We start from the raw sequence: 13,266 nt of genomic DNA on the forward strand, positions 1-13,266 counted from the left end.
AAGGCATTTGGACAAAAAGTGATGTGTGGCCTGAAGGAAAGAAAATCTTGTRCCAGGAAATGACAAGATGGTGTGTAAATGCAGATGAAGAAGAGATGTTAAGTTTGTGGCAGCAAGCTCTTAAAGGCTGGAGGAARATCTTACCCTGATGTGGGATCTGATATCAAAGACTCACTCTGAAACCTGAGGAGGTGAATACAGTCCAGTTTGATGTCCTGACACTGAAAAGGCAGAAGAAAACATTTCCCACAGCTTTCTTTTCTAGGAGGAGGAAGTCTTGCTGGTACCACAAAGCCACTGGGTTATCTCCAGTTGGGGAAACAAGGAGGTGAATCAAAATTTCCCAGACTGCCATATGAAGAACAATGGTGGGGAATGCCAAGATAAAAGCAAGGAGTTGCTCCATGCTGTGTTAGACTGTGCCCAGCCATGGCTGTCACTTCAGTGCCATCACCAACCCCACAACAAAGTGATGGTGGACAGCAGAGAAGGCAGTGCGGTATCTGAAAGGTGCTGTTGTGTAAAACCTCCTATCTCTATTGGCAATGGGATTTAGGTCCTTTACTCAGTGGTGGGATGATCTGGATGAAAGGCATCAGACAGCAATATCCTAAGCAGCTTCAGACAAATTCCTACAGGAAGAAATAAACAAACAAGAAGGACTCCTGGCCTGGTTTTGATGTTCTTCCACTCAAACAGGTTTATTRCCAGACAAAATTGTCTTTCAGGCAGCACAGGCTCTTCTTCCTCATACTGCTTTTCCAGCTTCTCTGACAGGAGATAATGACTTGCCAGCTGTCTTAGGCTCATTAGCAGCATAATTTCTCATGTTTTAACTTTACTGCTACTATGTTTGAGGCCCAAATCCTGGCTTCCCTGTCCCTGTGAACTAACTCTTCCTGTTGTAGAGAAAACCCTTGGCAAGGTATTAAAGAGAAAAGATACCTTTGGAGATGTTTTTATTTTTTCCAGGATCTGATCGCTCTTCAGTCATTCACTTTAAATCTGATTTAAACTGGGAGAACTGCTCCTGAAGTCTGGTGGCTGGCTTTAAAACTCACAAGTCCCAAGGTACTGCTTATCTTCTCAGGAATAGTCAAATTGCACGTGACAGGCTCAGTGACACAGGGCTCACCACTCTTCTTTTATGTTTATGCCTGTCACCCACTGCTTTACTTAATSTATTTTCAGAACACCTAACTGGTAGCACATTTTTCAAAAAATAATTTTAAATAGCAAAACTAGACATTTCCCATGAGAATCCATGGGAAGAAATATGTAGGTTTAATCAGTATTCATTCTTGGCTGGCACTTCCTCCCAAGAATTATTGTTCCCCTAAGAAGTGGTTTTGAGGCAACTATACAGCATAACTTAAAACATACTGCACATTACTCCAATCTCATCCTTTTTTATGAAGAGAGAAGAGCAGCAGCCAGCCAAAGTATTTTTTGTACTTGTCTTGCTCATGGCTATTTTATAGACTGTAATCTTCCTAAGGAAGCACAATCCACCAAACCTAGCTGGAAGGGAAYAGTGCTCCAAGCAGTAACTTGTAGTAGAAAATGAACAGTAAAAATTGATGCCTGATGTAGCTGTGCTGATGGTGTGCTAATGAGCTTCCAKCCCAGAGAGCCCTCAGACATGATGTTTTCCCAGTTGCCTCAAATGATAAATGGTGCATTTTCACAACTGTTGCACTSTAAGTAAAACAACCACCTTATATGTAATGCCACTCAGCCTGTAGCCTCAGAAAAAATGTAAGGATTGAATTCAAAAGGAACAAATTAAAAAAAAAATAGGATTAGGACYAGCATACAGTACTGCTCCTCCTGATGTCATGCGCTGGCTTCTAGCAGCTGGCAGCAAGAAGTTTCTAGAGCCAAAGAACATATCTGCAGCCCTATGTTTACTAGTCCTGATAGCATTTGTTCCATAAGTCTAAGTGATTTAGAACTAATTTAATCTTTTGGCCTTCACAGCATCCTACTGTTTAGTGAAGCGCTATGGGAGAAAAATAATTTATCTTCTTTGCTTTAAACCTCCATCTGAAGCTTCCTGATYTTTGTCTTATGACCAAGTGCCAATAATTACTCCTTATTCATTTTCCTGTCCCTAGCACAGGAAGGACATCAACTTCTTTTTGAAGTGAGTCCAGGGCCACTAAGATGATTGGAGAGACAGAGTACCTCTCCTATGAGGAAAGGCTGGGAGAATTTGTTTTGTTCAGGGTCGTGGTTTGGACACTGGCCAAACACCAGGCACCCACGACAGCCACTTGCTCTCCCCTGCCACAGCTGGGCAGAGGAGAAGAAAAAAATTAAACGAAGGGGTCATGAGTCGAGATAAGGACCAGGAGAAAACACTCCAAGGGCCAAACAGGCTCAACTTGGAGTTACAAAGTGAAGTTATTACTAACAGGACCAGAGGAGGATAATGAGAAGTAAAACAAACCCTTAAAGATGCCATTCATCCCCCCAACCCCTCCCTCCTTTCCACCGACAGTGAAGGGGAGAGGGCGTGGGGGGTTTGGTCAGTTCATCACCGAGATCTTCTGCTGCTCAGTGAGGGGAGTGCTTCCCCTGCTGTGTCCTGGGGTTCCTCCCACAGGACACAGCCCTCTGTGAACTTCTCTGATGTGAGTCTAATCTTACAGGCAGACAGTCATCCCAAAATTGCTGCAATGTGAGTCCCTCCCACAGGCAGACCGTCCTCCCAAAACTGCTGTGGTGTGGGTCACTCGTCCATTGGGGCGCAGTTCTCCAAGGTCAGGCTGGAAATCAGGAGCCCTCTCTGTCCACTRGGTCTCCCACAGGATCACAGCCCCCTCCAGGCATCCACCTGCTCCAGTGTGGGCACCTGCTCCAGCACCTGGAGCACCTCTGTCCCCTCCTTCTCCATTGCCCATGGTGTCTCCGTGCTGTTTCCCTCACATGCACTGGATTCCAAATCCCTGCACAGTTATTACCCAACGGCCTCACGTAGTCCTCACTATTTCATATGTTTCAAACTGCTTTGCATTAAGAAAAAGTCGCTGGAACTGCTTTTCAGGTGCAGGCTTGCCAGCGGGAATTCACAATACAGGCTACCTGCCATACACAGCCAACACACCTGCAGTGGGGTGCCAAGTGTCCAGGACAGCTCAGTGGGCAAGACAGCAGCTCGCCTCAGGTTCAGGCTGCCTGGCATTTCCTGGCATGAGATCCTGCYTTTACTTCCTTGGGGCACTGCCAAAAGCAAACAAGCTGAAATCTTCCCTGGGTGCCTACCTCAGGCTAGTTTAGTCTTGTTGGGAGTYGATTTCAGTTTGGGATTTTTGTGGTTTGGAGGGGGTTGTTTAGACTTCTCTTGTATTGTTTCTCCCAGGCAAAACAAWCCCACCATCGCCAAGGAAGAAGCTAGGGAAGGTACCTCTTACCCATATTTAAAAGAAATAAATTGTGTGATCTTTCATTTGGAAGTTATTAACACTAGCAGGACTTGAAAGAAAGATCGTGTTCATGCAGATGACATTCACACAGTGTTTTGCTGAGTATGCTGAATGGGAGACTGATGGCATCGCCACCAATATGTACCTAATATTTTCCAAACATGTGAGGAGTCCTAGTTTTAACAACTTCCAGAGAGCTGAATGGTTAAATACACAAAAAACCTTTCCTGATTAGCCACTCACCACTCCTGCAGGTCAGGACACGGCACCCTAGAGGGGTAAAAGCCCCAGCACTCCTGTGAGCCCAGCACTCCTGTGAGCAGCAAGGACCCCAGRCTTGGTGGGAAACAGCTCCAGACTGCAACAGAAAAAAACAAGAATCCAGCTAAGGAGGAGGAATGCAATGTAGAAAAGGAGGTGGGGGAACTTTAAAGAAGTAATAGGGGAAGAGCAGTAGAACCAAGATTCACATTGATGCAGAGGTCTGACTTGCTCTGGAGAGGAAGGAGAGTAATGAGGGAAGTTATTATTTACAAGATCCTATTTCATCTCTATCTTCCAACTTGAATGCAGACCAGTGATCTTCCAGCCCTTMCCTAGCATGGCTACTTTCATCTCCYTCCTGTCCATGTGTGTCACTGTCTAAAGCACCACAGTCTCCCTCAGACTGGATCCCTTGCTCTACAGACAGGCATTTTTTCTAACAAGTTTCAAGTTGGAAATATGGAGCAGGATAAATCCAAGTATCATCCTTCCCCCTGACAGACTGAAAATCAACTGAGGCCTATCAATGGTTTGCTGACTCCTCCCAAACACCCACTCTCCAGGGACTGCTTTCTCCTGGCACTCAAGGGAATAATGTCAGATCCCAGCCAGCCGCATGGCGCCAGTGCAGAGGGAACAAAAGCCAAGGCAGTTGTGGGAAAAAGGCCATTGTTCCAAAAAATTTCAATGATGTCACTCTGCTCCCTAACTGTGTCAGTAAAGCCCGCTTCCCAACAGCAAGTGTCTCTCTCCGCAGTTGCCTGCAGTGAGAGTAGAAGGAATGGAATGGATTAATGTACTCTTCAGAGGCTGCATGATTATCATAAACCACCATTTTTCAGCATTGTCTCCCTTTCTCCCTGGACATGGAGCTGAGCAGAACCGTGGTGTGGGGCTGGATCCCYTGAAGGGACCTCACCCACATGAGTGTGTGTGGACAGCAGCGATGCYGTGAGCGTACCTGTCCCCAGAGGGAGGAGAGCTGCCCATGCTCCTCKTTACTGTACTCTCACTTACAAGTCATTGCCATTTGCATTGTGACATCTGCTAGAAATCTTAATCATGGGCCGTGGCCCCTAAGGAGTAGTCCTGAACAGATGTAGGAGTTACGTGTCTAATTATTTTAACACCTTTCCAGCAGGGTGTCATAAACACAACTTAATTAAGCCTCCTGCTAAGCCTGTGATGCAGAGTTACAGCTATTTCTCTTCATTCTCCCAAGAAGCTGAGGGACCAGCTTTTACCTGCCTCTCAGTCCTAAAGCCCAAGCTATCTGCTGGCCTCTCTGCTTGAGCCACTAGKTGCTCTCCCACCTGCCAGATCGTCAACAAGTCTTGACTGGTTGCTAAAAGAATTAACAGACTACATCCAGTTCCCCTGCAAAATCCTAACAAAAATGAAAATCATGAGGAATTTCAGTTTCTTATTGTCCCTACATCATTGCYCTGGAAGTGCCTCTCTCCTTTCAAAAACCTGGGAGCTCACCATGGATGCTCTCCTGAAGCCACCCATAAAATCTTTGCAGTGGGTGACAGCTGTGATACCTACACCTTGTGAGAAACACCGTGGGAGATCAGGATGCTGACACCCTCTGGTGATGATCCCAGAGCTGTGTGTACAGGAGGACTGCAGGAAGGAGGTGACTGCTGCAGAACCATGCTGGTGCACCAGACATACTCAGGTGGACTTTGGGCAGGAAAGGGTGGAATAAGGCTTGRTCATATCCTGCCCTCCCTCTGAACCTTTACAGGAAAGGAGCAAACAACTTCAGCCCCTGTCTTGAAAGACATCTCCCTTTCAGCCCTCTTGCCATGATCCATGAGCTGTTTCCTCTAGCCTGGAAACAAGGGAGGTTGGGGCACACTGGGCTCGGTGGGAATCACTCTTTACCGACAGCTAAAGCGTGTCTCCCAGGAAGGCTGACTCCTCAGACTAACAATGATCCCTTTCCACAGGCAAGCATTGAGATTGCATTTTATTTCTCAGATCAGTTTCTCTGAGGAAAAGCACAAGCAGAGCAGTAAGATGGAGCAACTGGTAAGAGGAATTWAAAGTAACTAAAAGTAGACACCTAGAAATGGAGATATGCAGAATTAAGCAACTATAAAACTCTAACCTGGAGTTTCTGTAAGTCCTTCATTGCACTTGCTAAGCAAAACTTGCTGGTCTTCATGGTGATGATAAAAATCCCTGGCACCAATCCTCAGTTAGCGGAATCTCATAAATTAAATCCTTTCCCTCTTTTTTCATAATGTTTTTATTGCAGAATCACTCTAGTAAACTAGCCTAAACCCAGACTGCTGCAATCAAGCATCCTTTATTCAAAACTCTTCAAGCTGTCAAGGAAAAAAAAAAAAAGAAAATAAGTCTATTTCAGCCGAATTTTAATCCATCAGTTCTGAGATAAATGTTTTTTTATTTTTTATTCATTTATTGTGGGTTTAGAAGAACTGGCAAAACTGATCACCGAGAAGGCTTAATTAATGAGTGAGCGCTTTAATGCCCTATTATTCTGCAGTGGCCTTAGCAGTCAAAAAAGTATTTAAGAAAATACCTCTTGGCAAATGTGCAAATTATTATGAAGCCCTTTCTACTGCTGTCTTGTATKTTGAAGAAAACATTATCATTGAAAACTGAGGCTCCTTTGTTGAGCTGCTTATGCTGGTGAGCTACAGGCAGAACTCTGCTTAGTGGGAATGCTGTCAAACAGATGGGATCCCTGTTTTGCACATGATTCTGGAATGCAATAAAATTGTTTGGTTCTGGGAAACAGTTTTTTTCTCCCATGACACTGTCAAAATGACCAAAAGGTCTGATTCTGAAATCCATACTCCCATGAGTAATTCTTATTTGTGTTTCAGGAAGATGCAAGTTATGAGGGRAAAAAAAATACAGGAACATCACCTCTACTTAGCAATATTCTCATTTCCTGATSTTAAGAGGGCGGAAAAGTGAACTTGCTTAGGGAGTAAACAGATATAAAGAACCTACGTACATTGCTAGCAGCAGAAACATGGGAAGAAAATATGTAAATGCATCTCAACCGAAAACCTGCAGTTATTTCAGCAATCTGGCCTGGAAAAGTGGTATCAGGAATCTTCTGAGAGATTTCTCTTTTCAGCACCTTCAGCCAGCAATCCTGAGCACTTCCCATCCTTTCTCACCTCACAAAACCATGCTCTTCAGCAGCAGAGGCTGGGGAAGTCAATTGGTTGAAACACAAAGGGCCAGATTCTTGCCTGGCATAAATCATTGTGGCGCCCCAAAAAAGCCACACTGAGGCTCTGTTGCTTTACACCCACTGAACATCTGGCCCTCAGCCTGTGGGAAGAGAATATAAATGTGCCTCATGCTTCATGCTTTTATAAACAGCTGCTCTGAAGGACTTCTTCAAGCCTCACATGAGGCTGTTTGCCCTCACTGAAAGCTCTGGAAAGGATTAATTGATTTAAATGATTTAAATTTCAGKGTTTTCAGGGCACAAAGGCATTCTGAAGGACATCTCCAACTTAGTAAGCCGCTTCTTGGCAAATCTCTTTGCAAATCAGGTGGGTGAAGAAGAGATTATGTCCAGGGCCAGCCAATTAGAGCTTCACAACGCCTTCCATACAGGAGTTTGCTTCAGTAGTTCTGACAGAATCAGGTGATTTCAGCCTGGTACAGCTAYGTGCAGTAAACATCAGATGGAGTTTGCTAAGTGAATATGTGACTTTTCCCTCTAACCTTTTTTTATTATTATTTTTTTTAAATCAGGAATGACATCTTTGAAGCTATCTTTATCTTAACACTGCCGCTGGTCTAGCAGATCTGCCAAAGAAATTTCGCAAAGAGCAGACTTAAAAAGTCATCTGACAATTTTTTATCTTTTTCTTACTAAGAAGCTTTTGGCTGCAGCATGTTACATTTTTTAGGAATTCAAGTCAGTAAGTAAASAGACAAGATTTGTTTGTTGTATGACTCCCATGGCAAGGACAGTTTCTTATAATTTTCCTTTATTAGCAGGTGAGACCACAAACCAACACTCCTGAGAGGGCTTGACTTACCAGCTAGACATAGTGCCTTACAAATTGCCTAAAGCTGCAATTCAGGAATATTTGGGTTGTTTATTTAAGGTGACATTTAGTCACTGCCCAAATGGAAGTTCTCAATAAATTATATTCTCATGAAGATTCTGGTCATTCCTTGCAGTTAATTGCATTCCATGAGAAGCTAGAAACCTCTTTGTGCTCTTGGTGAGGGACTGAGTCAGTCTGGACAAAATTCATACTCTCTCACCCTGTTACCAGACCCTACACTTCAGCTGCCAGGAAACAAAGATGGTAGATGGCATTCAGACGAGTTAAATTGTTAACCAAAAGAGATTAAAGCCACTTTGTGATTGAGAAGAATGGCASAAAGGTTCCACAAGCAGGTTTCTCTGTTCACTGAGCAAGTTAGATAAGCACTTCAGAGGAAGGCATGATTATATCTTTAAGATAGCAGCTTTCTTTTAAAGACATTAACTTTGAAAATTAACAATACTAATTTTCCTTCCAGATTTRGCCAGCTTTACTCCATTGGAAAATTTGGTAAGTACTGCAGAAAAATTRCTCCAGTATTATGGTGTGTTTCACTGTTTTTCACACAGAAAAGGTGCTTGGGAAGATAAAGATGATGCCATCTGCAYAAATTATTTGACAGCATTTGACTAATTAGAAGATGCATGCTGCACTTGCCAACTTCCAATTATGGTTCAGTTTCCTGTAGAAGTAGGACCAGCAACAAAGGRAGAAGAGAACCAGGCAGACCTTTGTGCACCCTAAACCTGTGATCAGCAGTATTGCCTTTAAATCAATAATAATTTTTAAGTATTTGCAGTAACTATTCTAACATCATGAGTAGCTGYTATCTGCAGAGTAGCACATTGTAAACATATTTTTGACCCACAGGGAAGTAGAAGGATCTACTTGTAGACACCGATAGAGGATGATACCAATGTTTCTGCTGCAATGAATTACATCTGGGAAACATTATTGCTTTTTCCCATTTTTCTCATTGGAAAAAATAGAAAACCAAGATTTAAAGCAATTGACAGGGAGCTAAAGATCATTAAATTCAGAAGATTAATGTACAGAACAAATACATTTCTGCATTTCATGGGAGATGTCGAATTCTGGCAAGTCACGTAGTTAAAGCATACTTTGAATGCAGAATAAGGAGCATGATCATCTCTCTTCTCTCCTCCCAGTCCTAAACTCATCTCTCTCAACCAAACTCACCTTTTGCATCCTTGTAAAGTACTGTTGCTTTTAATCCCCATTGAGGTTTAAATTGGAAAAAGGAGAAACAATCTCATATAACCCACCTTACTCCCTCTCTCATCATGTTCAGAGTTTGGCTGCTGGGATTGTGGCATCCCAGCAGCTATGGTTCCTGAATTATTTTCACAGTGATATGTGCCAAAGTGTAACTGGTCATATAATACCCACCAGTAAAGCTGAATGGGAAAATTTTCAGTTGACACAAGAGCACATTGGTCTGATCTGATGAAACCAGAGCATCTGTGTGCAGACAGCCTGGAGACCCCCCTCCACTGCCCCCAGCACATCTCTCTGGATAAATACTGGGACCTGCAACGCTCATCCTCATTCTTGCTTGTGAGCTGTGCATGCAGCCCAGCCGGTGCCATCCCTTCAACTACTGCTCTGGTCTCTCCTCTTCAAGTGTCTGTAGTGAAGTCACACAAGAGGTTTCCTCAATGCTTCATCATCCCTGGTAGAAAAGAAGCATCAAGTTCCCCACCCCTTGAGACAAACCCTCTCTCTCTGCTCTTTCTCCTCTTAAATGCACGTACATCWCTTGTAGGCCTGAAGGCAAAAGCTCTTGAAAGGAAAGAAAAAGAAGACATTTCACTACCACAAGGGATGGAACAATGGAAAACCATTGAAGCAGCTGGTCTCTTGTCCTGGAGCATCCATTACTGCTGTGGCTGGTGGCATTATTCTTCTCCTTCCCTTCTAGGTAGCTCCTGCACTGGGGCAATGGATGCACCCTGGCATTGTACTCCGAGTTTGATGAAGTGGAAATCATCTTCACTGTGGCAGAAACATTGCTTGCTACAAGCAAAACAATAGTTGTCCTCCTTCTTCCCTTCGTGCTAGCCTTCATTTTGGTTTACATTTAAAGAAACCAAAACCAGTCTGTCSTTGCAGCAGTTTCCCCAAGCCCTTAGGACGTGCTGTTTGTAACTCTTGCAACTTCAATGCAGGGTGCGGAGTTAGAGAAAGAACTCCTTGGATGTGAGTCTGGGGTACTTTTTCCTCTCACAGCATGCAGATGACTTGTTAATACTGATGAGGCATGCAGCAAGTCAGAGGGAAGCCCCTTTCATGYTGAAGAACAGCATTGCAGGAATGCGAGTCTGGCACATGTTGCAGCACTTTTAGTTGGTCTGGTAAATAAAACGCAGTGAAAACAGGAAAATATCTGAATATCTTTCAATGGCCTGTTAGGATGCCTGGACTGTGACATCCCTGCCCAGTTTAGGGCAAGGGACAAGTATTTGGTGAGGTGAAGCATGCAGGAAGGGGCTAGGCTAGAGCAAATGTGCCCCCACACTCCAGGTGCATCTGGGAACAAGGCTGCACAAGGAAGGGCTGAGRGATGGGCACCCAGGAAGAAAGTGATTTAAAAGCTCTGCGGGTCAGAAACAGGATAAAGTAACCACAGATTACTAAAACAGATGAAGATTTATAGAAATTGTCAAAGGAAYGCTGTGCCCTTGGCAAGCGATGAGAAAAAAAAAACATCCCTGAAAGGTGGCTGAGCAAAAGCAGTTAAATTAAAACCATCTTTGTGGCTGAGTCTGAGGAGGAAAACAGCTGGTAGGGGCTGCAGCGCCTCGGGCAGCCCGGGCTGGGGCAGCCTGCGAGCACACCCGGTGCTTTGGCTCCTGCTGGTGTCRGAGCCAAAGTCACTGCTCATTCCAGCACAGCACGGGCATGGGAAGGGGAGGCAAGAGAAAAAGGAATTTTCTCAAGCTGTCCCAGTCGTGCCTCAGCTCTGCTCTGGAGGAAAGGGAATAAAGCTGCAACCAATTTGGAAATAGGGAAAACAAAAATATATCTTAGAGAATTTACAGGAATGGACTGATTCGGATTTCAGTGAAGCTTGATTGAGAAGCACTCACTTTTAATAAATTACAAAATGTCATTAAGAAATAATACTGATAAATCATACATAATTTATAAATACTTACACAATACTCTTTTTTTTCTATTAACAAAAGAATACAGCCAATTTTTCACACTGTGACCCCCTTTAACCTAATCAATGAGCTTTCTAGAAAGTGATCATTTCTCAGGTCAGAATGGGCTAAAGGTGTCTACACTGATCTACAAAAGGATGGATATTTAACTCAGATTGAGAAAAAACAATAGAAACCAGATTTTATTGAAGTAATTTGAAAGGAACATTTGCTAGCTGTAGCCCCTTTGAAGGTATAAAAATTATATTTCCTCATATAAGTGTACCTTGTTTCCTAAGTGTTTAATGCAGGGGTGAAAAATTGGGAAGGAATGGAACAGACAAAAAGCAGCTTTTCTTATAGGTGAATTAAAGGGGGGGAAAAAAAGGAGAGGCAGTAATCTACCATTTCTAAATTCTTCAAGGATAGAAGAGATAGAAAAAACATTAGCTCCATTCCTCAAATAAAGTAATTTTTGTCCTCAATATACCTGCTAGCTTCAAAGACAGGGTAGATGAGAAGAAGAGGATTGTGTGTTCATGTGTGGTGGAAATACGAACAGGATCTGCAATGGCTKATGCTGCTGACAGGGAAGGGAGAGTGGAAATCCCTTTAGCTCTGCTGGTAAAGAAACTCCCTGTTTTATGCTTTGAAACACATATCTCCATTCTTTATGAATTCAGCTTTTATCTCATCSAAAATATGTGTTTTTTTAATTTATTCATTTCCATTGAATTCTCATTCTGGTTACACACAGCTTGGTAGGCRTTATTAATTTGAAGAGTCTTTATTAATATAAAAGAGATGGTAATGAAACATTGGTGCTCCCTGAAGWAAGCATAAAATAAAAGACAAGTGAGTTTAATCTGTACTTCTCAAATGAGCATCACAAATACAAGAAGTACCAAATTTAACATTAAGACCAAACTTGGTTGCCGATTTCCACCTATTAAGAACTACATTTCTAAAAAAAAAAAAAAAAAAATTGGAACAAAAGATTATACAGATCATCCTTTTCTGTGGTTGTGATTCTAAATTCAACATCGCCACATGTGTAAAGTGGACTGTTTCCTGACCTGGGAGGTAATGCAAGCAGCAGGCTCCCTTTCCAAGGGTCAGCTGGAATACCATCCTTCCCAAAGTCCCTCTGATGCTCCTGGTGACATGACTAGACCAGTCCTTCAGCTACTGATCAACTTCATGCCAGTGAACTGGCCTTGTTGCTCCACATGTTGAACCATTGAACCATACAGATCCAGCTGCTGGATTTCAAGATCCATCTTTACATTGAAACMTCCCAAAAGAGGTGTTCAGCCTCTGAGCACCCCGGGGATGCTGCATCTCCACAGCTCAGCCTTGGCCATCACAGCAGGAAAGCAAAGCTGCTGCATTGCTCATGCTAAGATGAAAAGAGGAAAAGATCAAGTTCACACAAACATTTCCTTTCTCAGCTCTCTGGACTTTATTTTTCCAGTTTAACTTACAGCAARCCTTCCGAACAGTGCAAGCCCAGAACGTGGCAAATGTTTATTTCAGGTCTATTTTSCAATAAGAGGGAGCTGGTTTGTATTTGGGGCATGTGCTTCGATCCTCCTGCTTGGAGTCACATGAAAAATCAACTCAGTTCTTTTATTTTGCCCCTAAATTCGTGGGTATTCCAAACACTGCCATTGACAGCTGCCCAGTGAGTCTGGAGAAGAGATGGGTGACTTGTAGTGTCTGTTAGGACTTTATGCTCCTTGCTTAGACGGGCAGACGATGCTAGGAGATGTCGAGCAGCTGAAAACTGGTTGCACAGGTCTGTGCCGTGTCCTGAGCTTCCGTACATCACGACTGATGTTTTGGGCAGTATTGTGTAGGAAAAAATACCACTTTCAAAGGCTCTCAGTGACTAAAAGATGCTGTCTGGAGGAAAAAGGACTGTTAAAATTAAAAAGATCCTTGGCAGAAGATGGAAAGAAGTTAAGTTCCTTCGAGATTCTCAAATTAATAGCCTACCTAATTAGCAAGAGCTGCTAGYAGAGGGAGGCAGTCCACCGATTTATTTCAAGAAGGGCGTGGTGGAAACTCTCCTCCCAAAGCTGGTGCTCTGYGGTCTCAAATTAATGACTCGCAGCACTTTTCAGGTCCCAACCCTCTTTAAAGAATAATCAGCGCTGTCGGGAAAAGTTTATGCGGGACTCCTTTGTGGCACACAACGGGCACCTCCGAGCGCGGGGGGACACCCGGGGAGCCACCGCCGGGCGCGCTTCGTGCTGCGTGCGCGGCTCCGGCCGCGGGACCCTCCGGCCACCCGAGCCGCCGATTCCCGCAGGGATTCCGGCCGCGCGGCCGCTCCGCCGGGAGCTC

This window comes from Malurus melanocephalus, unplaced genomic scaffold (genome assembly GCF_030028575.1).
Source record: "Malurus melanocephalus ecotype Western Australia unplaced genomic scaffold, MMel_1.1 scaffold_90, whole genome shotgun sequence".
Taxonomy (NCBI): domain Eukaryota; kingdom Metazoa; phylum Chordata; class Aves; order Passeriformes; family Maluridae; genus Malurus; species Malurus melanocephalus.